This window comes from Chiloscyllium plagiosum, unplaced genomic scaffold, assembly GCF_037043375.1.
Source record: "Chiloscyllium plagiosum isolate Xiang-an unplaced genomic scaffold, Cpla_swu_hap1 HiC_scaffold_21, whole genome shotgun sequence".
Lineage (NCBI taxonomy): Eukaryota > Metazoa > Chordata > Chondrichthyes > Orectolobiformes > Hemiscylliidae > Chiloscyllium > Chiloscyllium plagiosum.
Window position 1 is genome coordinate 16661744 of NW_028270159.1, and position 15862 is coordinate 16677605.

The following is a 15862-nucleotide window of genomic DNA, read 5'->3' on the forward strand; positions in this document are numbered from 1 at the left end:
AGGATAGCTGGTCGTGTCGTTTCGTGGCGAGTTGGTGTTCATGGATGCGGATCGTTAGCTGTCTTCCTGTTTGTCCTATATAGTGTTTTGTGCAGTCCTTGCATGGGATTTTGTACACAATATTGGTTTTGCTCATGCTGGGCACCAGAACGAAGGACCCAATACCCAACATGAGCAAAACCAATATTGTGTTCAAAATCCCATGCAAGGACTGCACAAAACACTACATAGGACAAACAGGAAGACAGCTAACGATCCGCATCCATGAACACCAACTAGCCACGAAACGACACGACCAGCTATCCTTAGTAGCCACACACACAGATGACAAGCAACATGAATTCGACTGGGACAACACTATTATTATAGGACAAGCCAAACAGAGAACAGCCAGGGAATTCCTAGAGGCATGGCACTCATCCACAGATTCTATCAATAAGCTCATCGACCTGGACCCAATATACTGACCACTGCAACGGACAGCTGGAACTGACAACCGGAAGCGGCAGATTCAAACCACTACAAATGCCGGAAGAAAGATCACAGAAGCGCTTCACAGGAGGCTCCCAAGCATTGAGGATGTCACCTAGACAGGGGACGAAACGTCTGCAACACAAATTCCCAACTCGGCGAACAGAACCACAACAACGAGCACCCGAGCTACAAATCTTCTCACAGACTTTGACTTGAATATTTTCTGTGATTTGGACTGTCCATAAAATTTAAAAGCTACAAATCACTCAGGCTTGGGACTACACTAGGATGTAACTGAATTAGGAATGCAGGAAGGCAGTGCATTTCCTCCCAGCTGAACCCCAAAGTTCACTTAATTATGTTCAGATTTTTATTTACTAAGTGGGTCAAAATTAACATTACAGTTGTGGCTGTCAGTGGGATGATACTATTTCAAAGCCTTTTGAGAATACTGAATATTTACAAATGAATGTCCCAGATGTTATGCACCATTGTTTTATGTGCAGTTGAGTACGTCAGTAAATGGAAACTGTTAATGATTATGTACTTCTTGAGTACGGCCTTTTCAGTCACTATATTAAGTAATTTCTTCATTAGTAAGTTGTGTTTACTTTGCTTTGAATGATTTTTCCTGTAGCATGGGTTTGTCACCATTGATATTTTTTCGCGTTCTTCTTGGAGCTGTAGTTGCTTGCTGCTATGCACACTTCTGGAATCAGCATTCCTTTCAGATAGGCGGAAATGACAAAACCATAACTGTTTACAGATGCATGCCTTTATTTTAAAAATATACAAATGTTGCATCAATTTAAGTATAGTGTATTATATGAACAACTGTTTATAAATACTCAACTTTGAAATGACTTTTACATGCCATCTCCTTTGAACTAAGAGAGTTTTAAAGATTTTATCGCAGAGCAGTAACCTGCAAGTCTGAATTCTGAATCTCTGTGGTTTGGGTGTGGAAGTAATATGTAGCAGGCATCTGACGTAAGAGAGGAAATGAAAATTGTAGAGTCAACATGGATCACGGTTATGCTCTTCAACAGCTGCAGAATTGCAAAGATGTGGGAGTCAGTTTTGTGCCTGCTGCGAGAGACACGCATGGTTCATAGAGAACAGTAGTAGAGAAAAAGACTCCCGAAGTAGAGAAAGCGTAAAGGATCATCGTATATTTTGTTTTATTCTTTAAAAAGTTGAATAGTCAATCGAAATGTAGACTATTGTATTCTTCAAGAAAGGCCACGCGCTTCAAATTTAATAAGGACCCATCTGTCAGGTCAGTATTTTTAATTTATACATACTGTACATTGGGACAAAGACTTCATGTTTAAGTTCACAGGATGAAGCTGAACTATAGGTTATCCATAGTTTCCAATCTGCATTTGATCTTGAGCACAGCTTACTGGCTTTTGGTGACCTATACTGTTCTTAATGTAGCTGCATTCACACAATTTTTTGTTTCTAAAAATTAAATTTTATATTTAAAAATCACACAGTTTCTAAAGTATTCATTGTCTTAGGTAGAACAGGATCATCTTCTAAAGCGCCCTTCAAATGGTGTGGAAGTAAGTCCTCACCATCCAAAGGAATGGAGAAATAGTGAAAAGATACATGCCTGCATCATTATCATCTGTGACTGACGCTGTAAGCATCCACTTCTTTGGCTGTCTTGCTCCATGATAATTTTCAGCTTTTGAGTCAGATTGGATGAGGTTTATAATAAAAGTTGCTAATTCTTTTCAACTTTTGTACATGATTGAGTTACCGATGGCAATTGAATATTTTCAAATTATTCTAAATATTTTCTTCCTGTAATTTTTTTCGTGTTCATGTTACTTAATAACTTGGACAATATTGATGTGCATTATTTAATCTCTTCAGTTGAATTACATGCCTTGAAATTATAGCTACATCTTTTCTTTTGCAGCTGAGCATGATCAATACCACTTAGTTTTGGGCTAGGGGTGTGTATGTGGTGTTTAATGTATCTATTTCCATGTAATGAGCCAAATACTGCACAATAGCATGTTGTTGGTTGAACACTGAATCTTTGCTAGTCACATTGAACATTCTGTGTGGGAAAATCTGGCTCAGTTCATTGAAGTAAAGTCTTGGCAGGTGAACTTAGATTGAATTAGCAGAAGAGTTGTTGTAAGAACTTTGAGCCTCACTAATAGAGAAGCTTTTCCATCTGAGCAACTGTTGTTTTGACTTTCTATTGCCAAATTTAAAGGTGCATTATGTAATAGTTTAATTAATACCGAATGCTCATGTAGGGACTATTCAGTTCTACTTTTAACCATGATTTCGTTTTGATTTTAGTGTCTATTTTGGGTAAACTTCCACAGCAATGCTTGTTATTGTCTGTCTGTTGCTGTCGAGTCTTAGGTTTCCTTGACTAATGCTGTGAGTTGAACATTTTTGAAACTTTTGAAGAAATAATTATTCTTTCAACCATTTCACATTTCATTGGACAGGATGTTGTGCATTGCTGGATTTTGATAATGGGAATTTACTGTGTCAAGAGAGATTAATTTTGTAGGGTGAAATTTCTCTTTTTAAATTCCTTCAGTTATTTATATATGTTAGTTTATTCTATTCTTACATTTACTTCACTGTATGTATTACCTGAGTGATCTCTGATGTCAGATTCATGAGTGTATGAGAGGCCTTTTAAAATCATTACTGTTGATCTCTGCAGGAAAGTGGTAATTGCACATGCAGTTTATCTCCACTGTAAAACAAAAATGATATACAGTGTTGGTCAGATACTACTAAAGTTTCATAATTCAAATTTACAAACAAGATGGTGTTTTATTTTCTTCCTTATTGTCAGAATAAAATCATGGCATCACCTAGATTGGGAATTTTGTTTTCCACAAACCAAACTACAAAGGGGACAATTGAGCAGTTGAGGCCAAACTGTACTTCACTCATGGGAAAATGTTGATGTTAGGATTGTCTTTGACTTTGAAAAAGAATCTGAAGGCCTTTTCAGTAGTTCTCATTTAAAGAAAACTTCTGGTAAGTTAAACTGAATGCATGTACAGAAATCTGTTGTTTCGAAATGCTTGCCTTTGAACTTATTCCAGCCTCCAGGAGACCAGTGCTGTGTGTGAGAGAGAGAGAGAGAGAGAGGAAAAAAACTTTTGCTATCGTTCTCACCAACTGTGTGATTCATTCTTTGATTCTCTTAGCATGTGTATATTTTGAATAATAAATGCTGAAATGTCAGATCAATTTGTCAAACTGTTTGATGCTTTTCCTCAAAAGGAATTCCTATTATTTTGTTTGAAACATTTATCTCAAAATTGACTTTAAGTGCATACTATTCATAAAATTGGTTTCTGTCCTCTATTTTTTTCCATTTCCTACATTGGTTATGACCTTTGTAAATAACATTGTTAATTTACTGGGTTATATTTTGGGCTTATGCCAAAAAGGAAGTGGTCTGTGACTGTCTAACCTTATTCCTCATGGGAGCATTACAGCGAGCAGAGAGGAAATGTTCATCCCACCAACCAGGACTGACTTTGTGCATGAGTCTAAAGGGGAAAATGTCCTCAAGTCCATTGGGTTGACCAGTTTCCCAAGCACCTGTCAGACTATATTTCTGGAATATTTTGACCAATGTCTCAACTATTTCTGCAACCAGCTCATTTGATACCCTTAAAAGCAGGCCATAAGGTCTTTCTTTAGCTTTTTTTTAATTCATGCACAGGATGTAGGCATCACAGACTCGGCAAACGTTTATTGCCCATCCCTAATTGCCTTTAAGGTGGTGATGAGCTGCCACCTTTAACAGTTGCAGTACATCTGGTCTAGCTGCACTCTCAATGCCATTAGGGAGGAAATTCCATTTGTTTGTTATTATAAACAGTGCTACAACATCTTTTGTCCCATTAGCACATTGCTTATCTGTTATTTTTCGGATGTTTAGAGTATCTTCCACTATGAAGACCAATGTGAAATATTGATTTAAATTATCTGCCATTTCATTGTTCCCCATTATTAATTCCTCTTCCAAGAGTTGCAAACTTACTTTAGCAACTGTCTTCCTTATGTATACCCATACAAGCTCTTGTTGTTTGTTTTGGTATTTCTTGTCTATTTATTTTTATAATCAATGTTCTCATTCTTTATTATTTTTGTAGCTATCTATTTAAAAATTCTCTAAGTTCCTAAAAACAAATTCCAAATCCTGTGCCATGCTTCTAGTTTTCACCACTTTGTATACCTTACTTTTTGATTGGAACTGAAAATGTGTTGCTGGAAAAGCGCAGCAGGTCAGGCAGCATCCAAGGAGCAGGAGAATCGACGTTTCGGGCATGAGCCCTTCTTCAGGAATGAGGAAAGTGTGTTCAGCAGGCTAAGGTAAAAGGTAGGGAGGAGGGACTTGGGGGAGGGGCGTTGGAAATGCGATAGGTGGATGGAGGTCAAGGTGAGGGTGATAGGCTGGAGTGGGGGTGGGGGTGGAGAGGTCAGGAAGAAGATTGCAGGTTAGGAAGGCGGTGCTGAGTTCGAGGGATTTGACTGAGACAAGGTGGGGGGAGGGGAAATGAGGATTGGAACTCTACTTAACCATCTTTATAAACCACAGGTAGTTCATCCTTTGCATTATGTCAATTTTGTCTGGAATATGTTTCTTCTAAGCGTTAGGAAATATCTATTGGAATATTTGTTCATCCATTCTCTTGTCCCTTAGCCTGTTTTCCCAGCCCATTTTAGACAACTCTTTGATCACATCTCTGTAATTGCCCTTTTAAGTTGAGGACAGCAGTTGCTCTCTCGCAAATTAAATTTGGAATTCAACCATTTTGTGCATATACTCTGAATTTAGAATCAGGGTTAGGTGAAATTTAATATGGAGATTATTAGCAGAGCATTCCAGAATGGCAGAAGCAAGAGGTTGAAGATTTTGCCACTGATGATGTAGTGGAAAGAGGGAACAATGTATGGTAGACCAGAAGAGCAGTGGGAGGAGGTAGAAACGTTGCATAATCAAACATGCTGTAGTTTTAACCAGCTAACTGATGTCTCTTTCTTGGAAAGCCCACCAAATCTCTTGCTTGGGTACCACTTGTTTCCCTTAATACCATTTTTATTCCTGCTGTTTGACAACTAATTTATCTGATATGATTGAGAGTTTAGAAACAGTCCATATAAGGCACAGATTATCAAGTTAGTAAGCTAAAATCAAAATTCTTAATTAATAAGCATTTTGGAGTGTCAGAGGCTGAGGGGTGACCTTATAGATGTTTATACAAACATGAGGGGCATGGATAGGATAAATATACAAAGTCTCTTCCCTGGGGTGGGAGAGTCCAGAACTGGAAGGCATAGGTTTAGGGTGAGAGGGGTAAGATATAAAAGAGACCTAAGGGACAACTTTTTCACGCAGAGGGTGGTACTTGTATGGAATGAGCTGCCAGAGGAAGTTGAGGAGGCTGGTACAATTGCAACATTTAAAAGGCATCTGGATGGATATATGAATAGGAAGGGTTTAGAGGGATATGGGCCAGATGCTGGCAGTTGGGACTAGATTGGGTTGGGATATCTGGTTGGCATGGACAAGTTGGACTGAAGGGTCTGTTTCCGTGCTGTACATCTCTATGAATGTGTGTTCAAATTAATTTTCTTTACTGAGATGAAATTTTAATTCATTATCAAATTTGGATCTTATTTTAGCTAACAATTTCAGTAAAGTTCTTTGATTCACTTTCATTAGCCAATAGTGAGTAGGGGTTCATTGTGGCTTAGAATAACAAACTTTTCAACTGAAGGTTAGAAACCTCCACTCTCACATTACACTTAGTAAACTTTTATGCAAAAAAAAAGAGCTTCACTTACTAGACAAGCAAATCCCATTAAACCAGTCCACTACATGATTCCCTCTTCTCTCTCTGATTAATCCTTTACATTCTGAAAAATTATTAGCCTGGATATTATTGTGATAATGATTGCAAAACATGTCAATGCTCAGAACCATTACTGCAGTTAAACCAATATCAACTTTGGAAGTTGGCACATGAGTAGAAGAATGTGGAAAGTCAGATGTTGTTATCACCAGTTCTGTTTCTCTCCAGTGCATTTGCTGTAAAGGTTCCTAAAAACTGCACCCTCTAATTCAATCATGATTTGGCAAAACAAAAATAAATTCTTGCACTTTTAATCTCACTTTAAAACTCCTCAAAACAATTGCATGCTGTTGAGAGAAGTGTGAGTAGGTTTTAAGCATGGCGTCTTCAGAATTTGGGCCAACCAAGATACTTACCGATAAAACGAATTATAATTGTAGAATATCAAGCTTCTTCACGACGAAAATATTTTCTTAAATTTGTTTATTTTGATTTTAGCTTCTTAATCATAATTGTTTAGTTTACTGTTTGAAAATCAGAATATGTTAAGGAGACAAGTGGGACTTATTTAGTTTGGGAAATGGGTTGGCATGGACTAGTTGGACTGAAGGTCTGTTTCTATGCTATATGACTCTATCTAAGAGGGGCCTGAGGGGCAACCTTTTCACACAGAGGGTGGTGGGTGTATGGAATGAGCTGCCAAAGAAAGTGGTAGAGGCAGGTACAATTACAGTTTTTAAAAGACGTTTGGACAGGTACATGGATAGGAAAGATTTAGAGGAAAAGGGCCAAATGCAGATACATGGGACTAGTTCAGTTTAGGAAATCTGCTCAGCACGGACAAGTTGGGCCAAAGTATCTGTTTCTGTGCTGTATGACTCTGACTCTATGATTCTGAAAAATTCAGTGGTTTTAACTTTCTGGTTTGTTATCTGTTAATATTTCAATTCTACTGCCTACTTATTGCTGCTACCTGCTATGTGCCAAGGCATCCCTTTGGCTTGGGCTAGTTTTAAACTGCTGTCTGAAAATAGAACATAGAACATTACAGTGCAGTGCAGACTCTTTGGCCCTCGATGTTGTGCCAACCTGTGGAACCAATCTGAAGCCCAACTAACCAATACTATTCCATTTTCATTCATATGTCTATCCAATGACCATTTAAATGTCCTTAAAGTTGGCGAGTCTTATACTGTTGCAGGCAGTGCTATTGTCGTCCCATACCCGCCTCAGTTAAAGCAAAATGCTCAGAGACACGGTATAGTTTTACCTCTTTCATCTTTATTCCAGGCCCTGGAGGGAGAGAGAATTAATGCCCATGTGGACAGGGACATGTTTCTCAGTCTTCTCTCTCAAACAGCAGATTCTTGAGAAATTATATAGTCACTTACAGGGAGTAGCATCCAGATAGGCAACATTCAAATTGATTGGGTGACCTTTAGAATCAGCAAGGGTCAATAGTAGAGATTAAGCCATCTGGTGTTTTACAATGAATGTTCTTAGCCTTAACTGGCTTCACATAATGAATGCTTTTCACCTTGTTTAACTGACTTTACATAATGAATGCTTCTTTATCTTGTTAAAAGACTTTACATATGAAAGATTTTTCATCTCAGCAACCTACTACCCTTTCCTCCAGCACCTCATTGTTTACTGCAAGTTCTTATCTGATCAAAGTCATGCTAGCTGAACATCTTGTTTCACAAAACTCAAAACCTGACTCTTTCCCTACCTGCTCATTCCCTATGCACATTCTCATTCCCTCCTTTTATCATTTCATGTTAACCTATGGCATTACCAGTTTTCATAAGACTCTTGGAGCCAGTATTTAAGCAAGTTATTGATACACACATGCAGTGATTATAACAACAGAAAAACTACTAATCCAATACAGTAAATAGAATTTGAAGAATCCTCCAACATAGGAAAAAGCTCACCAATAAAGTTCTTAAATCCACAGTCCTTTGTGACCACTCCACCCCCTCTAAGTCAAGTGGAAACGAGCCATTTCTCCAGAATCTCCTACAGTAAAGTCCAACCTGAAACAAAATCCAGTCTGTCCTACTACATCACTCTACGGAGAAATCTGAATTCTTGGGTAAGGGCAGTTAAATACTTAACAACACTGACGAGACTTCTATCCTTCCGGAGATGCTTCAGATGGAGGATACCAGCACATCAACTGTAATTGTACCTGCCTCTACCACTTTCTTTGGCAGCTCATTCCATTCACCCACCACCCTCTGTGTGAAAAGGTTGCCCCTCAGTGCAGCACCTGCAGCTGCAGGCTAGGTGAGCACAGCATTCCTTGCTGTTCCCACTCTGCTGTTAAAAGTAACAAAGCCAACTGGCAGTTGTCATGTAATGATCGAAAGACAAGGTAGAGCTGACATGGTTTAATGTCCACAGGAAGGCCACTGACGAAAAGTGTACGATCTGCTCTTCACTGTTGTTAACTTCTTCACTGTTCATAACTGGGGAGCTGATTGAATCCGTTGGATCAGGTTGTGGAGGGGTGGGCGGCGGTCCGAAGGCGTGCTTTATCGGTGAATGGAGAAACTCTAGAGAAGATGTTAGCTGCTGAAAGTATCTTTGCATTTCCTCTCTCATTCCTTCTTTGCCAAGGTGGTTATCAGTGTGAAGACAGTCACACATTTAATTACACTAAATAGTGTATGCCTATTTCAACATGCTTTGAATTCTTGAAGTCTGTTACTCTGTTAACGAATTATGACATTATCAAGTTTTATACAATCCATAAACTTCTAAATTGTACTGCCTAAGCAATTCAGTCAATTATAAACAACAATCACTTGTCCTAAAATCAAATCCTCGGGGGACCCCATTCAGGTTATTCAAAAATTATTTTCCTTTAACAAATTGATACTTAGCTAATGTGAAAGCCGTCAGGAAAAGTATTTCCAAAATCTAGAACAACAAGAAAACAACAAAATATTTCCTGTGTTGTAGCAATTGAAGAGGCCGTTTCAGTTAAGATTTAAAATATTTGTGGGAAACAAATGCAGAATATATTAAAGTATGTTCCCCAAATGAAACTTCCCAAATAAAACAGTCGGAATTACAGTGGCAACTTTGGTAGAGATCAACATTCTTTGAATTTGCAATATGAAGGGGGCCAATGAAGTCTTAACAATAATTAACAGAACTGAAACAGCTCAGCCTCAGGTTCTAATATTCTCTAAAATCTTCACAAAGCATCAAACTCAAAATGCACTCTTCTTTTTGTGAACACTCAGCAGTAAAAGCACAGCAGCAAAGATATTATGATTCAATACTCTCATCTGGCTAAAGCATGAGCAGTGACCCAATGGTCTTTTTAAACAGGTATTGTGGAATTTGAAACAAGTCAGGGGCTAAAGACACTAAATCAATCAATTTGTTTTAAGGTTACAAGTTTGATAATTTTAAAAAGGACATAATGTTGTACAATTTTAATGTAAAAACACAATCTGCCCCATTACATAGCCCACAAAGCACATTGAATAGAGATCCTGATTCAAACAAGGTAAAACAGTTACTTAAAAGGATTTTCCAAACCAGTGTTTTAACAAACCAAAACCTTTAAACATCAAACACTCTCAGCATGGCACAATTTACATTGAAACTTTCCTTTCTCAACCCAAGTATTAGTACAGCCTTAATTTCAGCGTTTCTCATTTTGTTTTTAGCATCCTCTCACTAAAATTACACTTAGGAAAAGAGAAAGCCCTCACAGTGGACCACACAACGCCGCAGTCCAAGCCACTTTCTTTCCCCCAGAACAAAGGCTCACAGAGCCTCAAATTTCACCATTAGGGTGTTTTCAACCCCTTTCTCACTTTACTCCTCACGGGGACTGGAGGTTGCGAATCTCACTTAAACACAGAGAACTCGAACCCCAATACAACGTGGAGGACTTGAACCTCCCTAAAATCCAGAGGACTCAAACCCCAAAACAGTGTGGAGGACTCTAATCTCATTTAACCCGGGGACTCGAACCCCAACACAGCGCGGAAGATTAGAACCTCAATTAACCACCCCCCCATGCCAAATAAGTGCAGAGGACCTGAACCTCAAATTAACCCCGGTGACTTGAACCCCAATACAGCGCGGAGGACTTGAATCTTGATAAAACATGGGGGACTTGAACCCCAGTACAGCGCAGAAGACTTGAACATCCATTTAATCCATGCAATTCAAGCCTCAATACAGCGTGGAGGATTTGAACCTCGATAAAACCCGGAGGACTTGAACCCCAATTTAATCCTGGGGACCCAAACCCAAATACAGCGCGGAGGACTTGAACCTCAATAAAATCCAGGGGATTCAAACTCCAATACAGCACGGAGGACTTGAACTTGAATTTAACCCAGGGGGACGCAAACCCCAGTACAATGTGGGGGATTTGAACCTCGATAAAACCTGGGGACCCAAAACTCAAAATAGCGCGGAGGACTTGAACTTGAATTTGACCCAGGGGACTCGAAGCCCAATACAGCGCGGAGGTCGTGACCTCTTTAACCCGGGAACCTAAACCCCGGTACAACGCAAAGGACTTGGTCCTCAATTAAATCCCCCCCCCCAATACAGAGCAGACGACTCGAACTTCTGTTTGTCAGCGTGCTTGCGAAACTGTCTCTCTCGACTGAACTAATTACCGTTCGAGGCGTCCATAGAATAGAGAGCGATCGAACAAGGGGACTATTTCCGGCACACAGAAATATTGACCGAGGTTTAAAATTTTGCTTTGTGGGGCCTGTCTGCCTCGAGATACTAATGTTCCGGGCAATCGGTAACACCGTCCGATTGCAACTATTCGTTTGGATCCTGCTGACCATGCCAATATTGTCGTCATGTTCCCGCCTCAGTTGAAGCAAAACGCTCAGAAGCACAGTATAGGTTTACCTCCTTCATCTTTATTCCGGGTCCTGGAGGGACATGTGCACAGGGACATGAGTGCTCGGTCTTCTCTCGAACAGTAGATTCTTAAGGAATTACTGTAGCTGAAAATGTGTTGCTGGAAAAGCGCAGCAGGTCAGGCAGCATCCAGGGAACAGGAGAATCGACGTTTCGGGCATAAGCCCTTCTTCAGGAATTGCGAAGGATCCGGAGGGAGGTCTGTTGCTGGAGGCTTCGGATTTGTTGTAGGTACTGGTTGTCCTGGTTGGGTCCAAGTTTTGTTGGTCGGAACGTAGTCCGGAGTCCGTGCAGGATAAGTCGGTTCCGTAGGCAGGTGCTGAGGAAGGAGATATGGCTGTGGTAGCGAGTCTGTTTGAGAATGTGGCTAAAGAGCTTCTGTGCAGAGGAGATGACCTGGGGGGTGCAGTGAGAGAGGGACTCACTGAAATCTGTAGAGGGAGGAAGAGAGCTTCTTCAAGGAAGGCATCCTTGTAAGAGGATTCGCAGTAGGTTGAAATCTTTGGGAGAAAGTGAGGACTGCAGATGCTGGAGATCAGAGCTGAAAATGTGTTGCTGGAAAAGCGCAGCAGGTCAGGCAGCATCCAGGGAACAGGAGAATCGACGTTTCGGGTATAAGCCCTTCTTCAGGAATCCTGAAGAAGGGCTTATGCCTGAAACGTCGATTCTCCTGTTCCCTGGATGCTGCCTGACCTGCGCTTTTCCAGCAACACATTTTCAGCTCTGATCTCCAGCATCTGCAGTCCTCACTTTCTCCTCAAGGAATTACTGTATATAATCACTTACAGGGAGCACCATCCGGATAAGGATACATTCAAATTGATTGGGTGACTGTTGCAATCAGTGAGTATCAATAGTAGAGATTAAGCCATCTGGTGTTATACAGTGAATGTTCTTAACCTTAACTGGCTTCACATAATGAATGCTTTTCACCTTGTTTAACTGAATTTACATAATGAATGCTTCTTTATCTTGTTAAATGGCTTTACATAATGAAACTTTTTCACCTCAGCAATCCACTACCCTTGCCTCCAGCATCTCATTGTTTACTGAAAGTGCTTATCTGATTAAAGTCATTCTAGCTGAACCTTTTGTTTCACAAAATTCAAAACCTAACTCTTTCCCTACCTGCTCATTCCCTATGCACATTCTCAGTGTGTTCCATGGCCCTACTACTCTTTGAGTAAAGAAACTATCTCTGACATCTGTCCTATATCTATCACCCCTCAATTTAAAGCTATGTCCTCTCATGCTAGCCATCACCATCCACCCTATCTAACCCTCTGATTATCTTGTATGTCTCTATTAAGTCACTTTTCAGCTTTCTTCTCTCTGACAAAACCAGCCTTAAGTCCCTCAGCCTTTCCTTTCCTCCATACTAGGCAACGTCCTAGTAAATCTCCTCCAAAGCTTCCACATCCTTCCTATAATGTGGTGACCAGAACTGTATGTAATACTCCAAGTGTGGCCACACTGGAGTTTTGTACAGTGCTGCATGACCTCATGGCTCCGAAACTCAATTCCTGTACCAATAAAAGCTAACATACCGTATGCCTTCTTAACAACCCTATCAACCTGGGTGGAAACTTTCAGGGATCTATATACATGGACACCAAGATGTCTCTGTTCATCTACACTACCAAGTATCTTACCATTAGCCCAGTATTCTTTATCCCAACACTAACCCATCCTTCTATGTCCTCATCTGGATCACTTATAAAAATGACAAACAGCAGTTGCCCCAAAACAGATCCTTGCGATACACCATTAGTAACTGACCTCTAGGATGAACATTTCCCATCAACCACCACCCTCTGTCTTCTTTCAGCTAATGATCTTCTGATCCAAACCACTACATCACTCTCAATCCCGTGCCTCTGTATTTTGAGAGGGAGGAACTGAAAGAAATCAGTATTAATGGGGAATTAGTTTTGGGGAAATTGATGGAATTAAAAGACAACAAATTAAAGAATTATCGACTGGTTAGCCTAACACTGAAAAATAGTGACAGGATTGGACAGAGTCAGTCATCATGAATTTACGAAAGAGAAATGAGAAAGGAGATCTGGTGTCCTTGTACACAAGTCACTGAAAGTAAGCATGGAGTAGGCTGTTTAGGACTGAGTTGAGGAAAACATTTCTTCACTCAGTGAGCCTGCGGAATTTGCTGCCACAGAAAGCAATTGAGGCAAAAATATCTCCAAGAAGATATAGTTCTGAGGGCTAAAGCGGTCAAAGAGTATTGGTCCAAGCTATTGAGCAGATTGATCATTCATGATCACACTGAATAGTGGAGCAGGATCGAACTCCACAATAAGGTAAAAACAATGACTGCAGATGCTGGAAACCAGATTCTGGATCAGTGGTGCTGGAAGAGCACAGCAATTCAGGCAGCATCCGAGGACAGGCAAAATCGACGTTTCGGGCAAAAGCCCTTCATCAGGAATAAAGGCAGAGAGCCTGAAGCGTGGAGAGATAAGTTAGAGGAGGGTGGGGGTGGGAGAGAGTGGCATAGAGTACGATAGGTCAGTGGGGAAGGAGATGAAGGTGATAGGTCAGGGAGGAGAGGGTGGAGTGGATAGGTGGAAAAGGAGCTGGGCAGGTCGGACAAGTCCGGACAGGTCAGGGGATCGAGTTTCTGGAGGTTAGAAGCTAGGATGAGGTGGGGGAAGGGGAAATGAGGAAACTGTTAAAATCCACATTGATGCCCTGGGGTTGAAGTGTTCCGAGGCGGAAGATGAGGCGTTCTTCCTCCAGGCGTCTGGTGGTGAGGGAGCGGCGGTGGAGGAGGCCCAGCACCTCCATATCCTCGGCAGAGTGGGAGGGGGAGTTGAAATGTTGAGCCACTGGGCGATGTGGTTGATTGGTGCGGGTGTCTCGGAGATGTTCCCTAAAGCGCTCTGCTAGGAGGCGTCCAGTCTCCCCAATGTAGAGGAGACCGCATCGGGAGCAACGGATACAATAGATGATATTAGTGGATGTGCAGGTAAAACTTTGATGGATGTGGAAAGCTCCTTTGGGGCCTTGGATGGAGGTGAGGGAGGAGGTGTGGGCGCAGGTTTTACAGTTCCTGCGGTGGCAGGGGAAAGTGCCAGGATGGGAGGGTGGGTCGTAGGGGGGCGTGGACCTGACCAGGTAGTCACGGAGGGAACGGTCTTTGCGGAAGGCGGAGAGGGGTGGGGAGGGAAATATATCCCTGGTGGTGGGGTCTGTTTGGAGGTGGCGGAAATGTCGGCGGATGATTTGGTTTATGCGAAGGTTGGTAGGGTGGAAGGTGAGCACCAGGGGCATTCTGTCCTTGTTGCGGTTGGAGGGGTTGGGTCTGAGGGCGGAGGTGCGGGATGTGGATGAGATGCGTTGGAGGGCATCTTTAACCACGTGGGAAGGGAAGCAATGCGCCGGTACCTAACCTCTCTACAGTCTGCCCTGCCTCAGCTGAGGGCCACACTCTCTCAGAATTGCAAAGGACCCACTCTGTACTACATCCTCAGGAGAATTCATACTCTCAACAAACAGTATTTCAATTCCATCTCAAACATCAAAAACTGTAAGTACAACAAACTTTTATCTACCCAGCTCCATAACCAGCGCTCCTTAAACATTCCAGAAGATTCCCCTGGCCTCGGAAACGCCATTAGCCATGCGGCTGATGCAGCTACCACCCCCACGCTGATTGATGATGTCACTTCTGCCCCCATCATGGCCACTCCCACAGCCACTTCTGGCCCTCACATCATCGCCGATGCCACACGCTCAGTGACTTCCGCCACCCCTACTGCCGTGTCTGCCACCACTTCCGCCCCCACCAGCGCCACTCACCTGCATTCTGCTGACACGCCCCCCACAGACCCCACTGTCACTATCCCCACCCCCCAGAACCCTGAGGGGAACACTACCCCTGCTCATGACTCTACCCCCATTCCCCCCACCATCACACCCACTCCAGGTACTGGCTCCGACCCCACTCCCAGCTCTACACCCACACCAGCTCCCACCTCCCAGCCCTGCCGAGTTTTCACCATCCCTCCAGACCTCCCCCTCACTGAGGACGAACGATCAGTCCTCAGCAAAGGACTCACCTTCGTCCCCGTCCGTCCACGCATCAATGAATTTAATACACGCCGTGACATCGAACAATTCTTCCGTCGCCTCCGCCTCCGAGCTTACTTTCACAATCAGGACTCCCGCCCACCTTCCGAGGACCCCTTCGCCCACCTCCAACACACTGCATCCACCTGGACACCCCGCGCTGGCCTATTACCTGCCCTCGACCTCTTCATTTCCAACTGCCGCCGGGACATTAACCGCCTCAACCTGTCGACCCCCCTCCCCCACTCCAACCTCTCACCCTCACAACGCGCAGCCCTCCAATCCCTCTGCTCCAATCCTGACCTCACCATCAAGCCAGCGGACAAAGGGGGCGCAGTGGTAGTCTGGCGCACTGACCTCTACATCGCTGAAGCCAAACGCCAACTCGAGGACACCTCTTCCTACCGCCCCCTTGACCATGACCCCACCCCCCATCACCAAACCATCATCTCCCAGACCATACAGAACCTCATCACCTCAGGAGATCTCCCACCCACAGCTTCCAACCTCATAGTCCGGGA

The 15862-nt window shown here is 42.5% G+C and overlaps 1 protein-coding gene across 7 annotated transcripts in view; it reads left to right on the forward strand.

Moving 5' to 3' along the window:
- Positions 1–15862, forward strand: part of lrrc8aa (leucine rich repeat containing 8 VRAC subunit Aa) — a 97698-nt gene that overhangs the window by 23448 nt on the left and 58388 nt on the right. Inside the window, exons 1-2 of one of the 7 annotated variants that reach the window (XM_087998338.1) lie at positions 1165–1753; positions 1998–2121. The exons of 4 other annotated variants lie outside the window; for them this stretch is intronic. The gene's annotated coding sequence lies outside the window, so the exon portion shown is untranslated. Of the gene's footprint in view, positions 1–1164; positions 1754–1997; positions 2122–15862 lie in introns of those variants that run through there. 2 more of the 7 variants (XM_087998332.1, XM_043720371.2) reach the window with 2 other exon arrangements.